A 6,996-nucleotide genomic window follows, 5' to 3' on the forward strand; every position below is an offset into this window, starting at 1 on the left:
GTTGATTAACATGGCAAGGGGTGAAGCACAACAAAACTACCTATATAAGCAACTTTAAATGAGGCTAGAAACAACGAATAACAACTCCGGAAAGTCCTCATATGCATAAATTAGGTTTGGTACTATTCTGCCCTAAACACAATTTTAGGTTTGTTAAACATGCAAAGTGAGTACACCATGTTAAACTAGGCATTTTTCTACCCCATTTATATATAAATATTATTAGGTTTGGAGCTACGATTATTTAGTTATGAAATAAATCATTTTAACATGGCAATAGGCAAAATGCAAACATCATTTTAAACATTTTAAACATGGATGAAAATGACATATTATGAAACTAGATGAAAAACTAAGCATATTTCATATATAAATTGTTTTAATCCGATGCACGGTTATTAAGATATTAAATGCATGAAGTTTAGGGGCTTTTCTGCAAAACTGGCACTCTCTGGGAAATAGCTAAATCGCAGCATAGGAAAAAAAGACAACATGGGCCGCATCTGACTAGGCCAATAGTGCACAGGAGGACTGGGGGGTTTCTCACCATGGGCCGCGGCCCCGATACTGTGGAAAGGCGGCCTGGCAGGGCACGGGCGACTGGGCCTGAACGAGGCAAGAGTCAGGCCGTACGCAGGCTGGGCCTTGGCGCTGGCGGGTCAACGCGAGCGGGACGAGGCGCGCTGCTGCTGTTTGCTTCTGAAGAACAGAAACAACAGCACATCCATGGTGATGCAGGCGACGACGGCAGGGGGTCCCGGCGACGGTCTCGGCGGAATCCGGCGGGAACGGGCGGATCGAGTCATGCGGCGTCGGTTCCGGGCAAAGGCGGCGGCAGACGGAGCTCGGGCGCGGGGCACAGCCATCCATGGCGGTGGTCCTGCTCGAACAGAGAGGCATAAGCGATGGAGAGGTGAGAAAAAAGAAAGAGTGCGAGGAGAAGGGAGAGGGAAGCGGCGGCAAGGCTCATCGGAGCACCAACGAGCGGCGAGGACGAAGCAGGGGACCCGAGGTCGCAGATGATCCGGGCGGCGTAGTACTGTAGGTCAGAGTGGCCCGATGGCGGGATGCCAATAGGGAGGCGCATGGGACGGCCTGGTGGTCGAGGTCGCTCGAAGCGGGGTCGCCGGAGGGCGCGGCCTACCGAGTTGGGACAGGAGGCGGACGAGGACGCGGCAGCAGCGGGCTTGAAGACGATGACGGGGAGGCAGCAGCTTGAAGGCCCTGGCGGGGTTGGTCTCGGGAGGGGTTCAGCTCCCTGTGCTTGAAGAAGACGGCACGGAGGCCCTTGAGGACGATAGTATGTCTATTATTCTTAGTAGACCCTTTTGGAATACTGCAGGGGCTATTATTGATTGCACCAAAGGCAATGCCACTTTTCATGTTAATGGTAACGAGCATACGGTACACTTTCCGAGGAAACAACCTCATGTCCGCAGTATCAATTCTACCGGAAAATTTTCATCTATTACTATTGGAGGTTTTGAATTTCCTCTTCCTACTATCAAGAAGAAATATGATATTCTTATTGTTGGGGTTGTGCATATCCCCATTGAGGTAACCTAGTGTTATTCGAAAATTCTCCAGTTCCATGTTATTCGGAATGAGTTTGTTAACAAGACCTGATCAACCTTGTTAGTGGATTCCTTTTGATGAGCATGAGATGGATGAATTTAAAAAAACACAACTCTCTATACGCTCTTTTTACTTTCTGTTATTTATATTAAGTAAAGCAAAAATAGTAATTTCTGTCTGTTTTCTGAATTATCCATGCAATAAAAATATCTCGAAAATAAAAGTTCTCCAAATGCCCTGAAATTTAAATATGATTTTTTCTGGAATATTTGAGAATATCTGGCACTGAGAACACAGTATGGGGAGCAAGCACCTGGCCACGAGGGTGGAGGGCGCGCCCTACCCCCTGGGCGCGCCCCCCTGCCTCGTGGGCCCACGGTGGCTCCCCTCCACTTATTCCAACTACCACACACTCCTTCCTCCCACAAACATCACTAACCAGCTCAAACCCGAGTCCAAGCTCATTTTGCTGCCATTTTCGTTCTCCTTGCTCAAAGCTCCATTCAAAAAATTGCTTTGGGGGATTGTTCCTTGGTATGTGACTCCTCCAATTGTCCAATTAGTTTTTGTTCTAGTGCTTTATTCATTGCATATTTTTGCTGCTTAGGTGACCCTGTTCTTGAGCTTGCATGTCAAATTTATGTGGTCAAAAGTAGTTTTGATGCATGATATTGCCTCTAGGCACTTGTAGGAGTAGTTGCTATCAATATTGTTGAGTTTGGTTCAATTTTATTTTGAAGTTATTAAAAATTTCAGAAATTTCCAGAAAAAGATGAAGAGATTTTTGAGGGGCTCATCAAGCCAAAGCTCGAAGGATAAGCAAAGTGAGGAGGACCGGAGGTTCGTCCATGTGAATGGCCTTGTGATGATTTCTTGAGGGCAGCCGGTATTTATGACGATTTCTATGAATTGGCTGAGAATGCAGGCCTCACAACCTTCCTCCACGACCAACGCGAACAGTATCTCTTACTCACCAATATCTTTGTGCAAAACTTTCATTTCCATGCTAGGATCTCACCACCTATGGTGGAATTTTATTTATATGATGAGCATAAGGAAATGTCACTTCATGATTTTTGTCGGGTTTTTTGATTCCTTTCGAGGGCGGCGTAGAGGAACCACATCGTGACGATCTGGATGGGTTTATTGATACCATTACTGTAGGGGAAACGAGGGAGGTTTACGACACACGAATTACTAGCATACACTTTCCTGATCTATGTTACTTTGCTATATTAGCTAGTAGATGCTTAATTGGGCGCGGAAACTGTGGAAACCCGAGTGCCCCTGATATTGCTATTTTGTGCCATGCATTATTTCGTGGTGACACATTCAGTATGGGCACTATTATTGCAAAGCGGTTAAATCTTAACCGTACTAAGGGCCCCGTCCTTGGAGGCATCTTCACCTTGCACCTCGCTGCATACTTTAACATACCTATTAGGCATTATGAGAAGGAAGAGAAGTTGTTGCCTCCTGTCTATTTAGATTATAAGAGTACGGTAGCACATGATTTTATTGTTAAGAATAGGGAAAAGGTGCTTAAGTACAAACTAATATTTGGTAAAAATCATACTGAGACTATTACCTTGCCTACTCCTTTCTTGTTTGATTTATCTGCAGGCAAGTACCTTGTTCCGTTGGAGGCCAGTCACACCTATCGGAACCCTACATCAGCTACAGAGCCAGAGCCAGAACCACAATTTGATCCTCCAAGACAGTCTGATTACCAGTGGGATCCGGAGGTGATTGCCAACCAGTGGCAAGCCGAGGCTTCTTCACAGTACAACCCCAACTATAAATTTGGATATCCGCTAGGCCAGCCGTGGCCATAGACCAACTTAGGCCAAAAGCCTAAGCTTGGGGGAGTACATATTTCTCACCGACATTACATTCGTGTTCACACACTCATGCTAGTTGTCGGTGCTCATACTTTTTCATTGTAATATCCATGCTAGTTTATTTCCTTTTTATGCTTTCTTCTTGTGTGTTTGATAAACCTTAATAAAAACCAAAAAAAATTAGTTGTAGCTTTTAGCTAGTTTAATTTCCATGCTTGTCGTAGTAATTAAAAAGAAAACCCAAAAAGTTTTCTTGTTCTTCTTTTGCTTGTTGGGAGCTTTCCCGTGTAAATAGTTTTATTTCATTTATTTCCTTTGGGGGTCGATAAGAGAAGACCATAATTAAAATGCTGAAGTGGCTCTTATATGCATTATTGTTGATTTGACCAAGAGCACATATTACCTTGTCTTCTCTCTTGAATTGAATGCTTGCAGATTCCAGCTTAGTCCAATGCACGTGCACTATTATTATTATCCACACTATTCGGTCGTGCAAGTGAAATGCGATAATGATGATTATATGATGAACTTATTGCAATGAGAAAAGTTGGTATGAACTCGATCTCTCTTGTTTTTGTAAATATGATTAGTTCATCATTCCCGATTCAGCCTATTATGAGTAAACATGTTTGCAATGAAAATTAGATATTATAGTTGCTTATGCCATGCTAAATTAGCTAGGAGTTTATAATGGTTTACCTTGCGTGCCAACATGCTATTAAAATGGTTGTGATGTGGTATGATAGGGTGGTATCCTCTTTTGAACGATTCGAGTGGCTTAACTTGGCACATGTTCACGCATGTAGTTGAAACAAAATCAACATAGCCTCTACGATATTTATGTTCATGGTGCATTATATCCTACTCATGCTTGCATTTAGTGTTGATTAATTTTAATGCATGCTCATGACTGTTGTCGCTCTCTAGCTGGCCGCTTCCCAGTCTTTGGCTAGCCTTCACTTGTACTAAGCGGGAATACTGCTTGTGCATCCAATTCCATAAACCCCAAAGTTATTCCATATGAGTCCACCATACCTACCTATATACGGTATCTACCTGCCGTTCCAAGTAAATTTGTATGTGCCAAACTCCAAACCTTCAAATAAACATTCTGTTTTGTATGCTTGAATAGCTCATGTATCAACTAGGGCTGTCCGTATCTTCCATGTTAGGCGGGTTATTCTCAAGAGGAGTGGACTCCGCTCCTCACTCACGAGAAAATGGCTGGTCACCGGGATGCCTAGTCCCATGCTTTATGCAAATCAAATCAAAATAACTGCAAACAAAACTCCCCCGGGACTCTTATTAGTTGGAGGCACTCGTTGTTTGGAGCAAGCCATGGATTGATGCTTGTTGGTGGAGGGGGAGTATAAACTTTACCATTCTTCTTGGGAACCGCATATAATGTGTGTAGCATGGAAGATATCCCCATCTCTCGGTTTTTATGTTGACAATGAAAGTGTACCGCTCAAAATATTATTCATATCTATTTCAAAACCGAGCTCTGGCACCTCTACAAATCCCTGCTTCCCTCTACGAAGGGCCTATCTATTTACTTTTATGTTGAGTCATCATCCTCTTATTAAAAAAGCACCAGTTGGAGAGCAACACTATCATTTGCATCCATTGCTGTTAGTTTACATTGAGCATGACTTGACTGGATCTCTTTTACCATGAATTACAATGTCTAGTCAGTCCTTGATCTTTAAAGGTGCTCTGCATTTATGTTTTGCGGTCTCAGAAAGGTCTAGTGAGATACCATCTTGTTATATCATATCATGATTGTTTTGAGTAAGTGTTGTCATCCGAGATTTATTATTATTGCTCGCTAGTTGATTATGTCATTGATATGAGCAAACATAAGACCTAAATGTTATTGTGAATATGGTTAGTTCATAATCTTTGCTGAAAACTTGAATGCTGGCTTTACATATTTACAACAACAAGAGCAAACCGAGTTTGTAAAAGTTTTTCTTTATCACTTTCAGTTTATCAACTGAATTGCTTGAGGATAAGAAAAGGTTTAAGCTTGGGGGAGTTGATACGTCTCTGTCGTATCTACTTTTCCAAACACTTTTTCCCTTGTTTTGGACTCTAACTTGCATGATTTAAATGGAACTAACCCGGACTAACGCTGTTTTTAGCAGAATTGCCATGGTGTTATTTTTGTGCAGAAATAAAAGTTCTCGGAGTGACCTGAAAATCAACGGTGAATTATTGTGGAATATATAAAAAATACTGGAAGAAGAATCCACGTCAGGGGGCCTCCACCTGTCCACGAGGGTGGGGGCACGCCCTACCCCCCTGTGCGCGCCCCCTGCATCGTGGGCCCCCTGATGCTCCACCGACCTCAACCTTGACTCCATATATTCACTTTCAGGGGGGAAAATCAAGGAGAAGGATTCATCACGTTTTACGATACGAAGTCGCCGCTAGGCCCTAAACTCTCTCGAAGGGCTGATCTGGAGTCCATTCGAGGCTCCGGAGAGGGGAATCCGTCGCCATCGTCATCATCAACCATCCTCCACCACCAATTTCATGAAGCTCACCGCCGTGCGTGAGTAATTCTATCGTAGGCTTGCTGGACGGTGATGGTTGGACGAGATTTATCATGTAATCAAGTTAGTTTTGTTAGGGTTTGATCCCTAGTATCCACTATGTTCTGAGATTGATGTTGCTATGACTTTGCTATGCTTAATGCTTGTCACTAGGGACCGAGTGCCATGATTTCAGATCTGAACCTATTATGTTTTCATCAACATATGAGAGTTCTTGATCCTATCTTGCAAGTCTATAGTCACCTATTATGTGTTATGATCCGTTAACCCCGAAGTGATAATAATTGGGATACTTACCGGTGATGACCGTGGTTTGAGGAGTTCATGTATTCACTATGTGTTAATGCTTTGTTCCGGTACTCTATTAAAACGAGGCCTTAATATCCCTTAGTTTCCAATAGGACCCTGCTACCACGGGAGGGTAGGACAAAAGATGTCATGCAAGTTCTTTTCCATAAGCACGTATGACTATATTCGGAATACATGCCTACATTACAGTGATGAACTGAAGCTAGTACTGTGTCTCCCTAGGTTATGACTGTTACATGATCAACCGCATCCGGCATAATGCTCCATCACTGATCCATTGCCTACGAGCTTCCCATATATTGTTCTTCGCTTTTTTACTTTTCCGATGCTATTGTTATCATCACTATAAAACACCAAAAATATTACTTTTGGTACGGTTGCCTTTTACTACCGTTACCACTACTATCATATTACTATGCTACTAAACACTTTGCTGCAGATATTGAGTTATCTAGGTGTGGTTGAATTGACAACTCAACTGCTAATACTTGAGAATATTTTTGGCTCCCCTTGTGTCGAATCAATAAATTTGGGTTGAATACTCTACCCTCGAAAACTGTTGCGATCCCCTATACTTGTGGGTTATCAGCGGCCAATGGTTTCGGCTGCCGCAGTCCACACGAGTGGGAGGCGCACCTCCTCCACGAGGCCAACTACCCGGCGCCGCCGGACATGCGTGCGCCAGGGAGGTGGCGTCTCAGCGCCGGAGGCAT

This window comes from Triticum dicoccoides, chromosome 6A (assembly GCF_002162155.2).
Source record: "Triticum dicoccoides isolate Atlit2015 ecotype Zavitan chromosome 6A, WEW_v2.0, whole genome shotgun sequence".
Lineage (NCBI taxonomy): Eukaryota > Viridiplantae > Streptophyta > Magnoliopsida > Poales > Poaceae > Triticum > Triticum dicoccoides.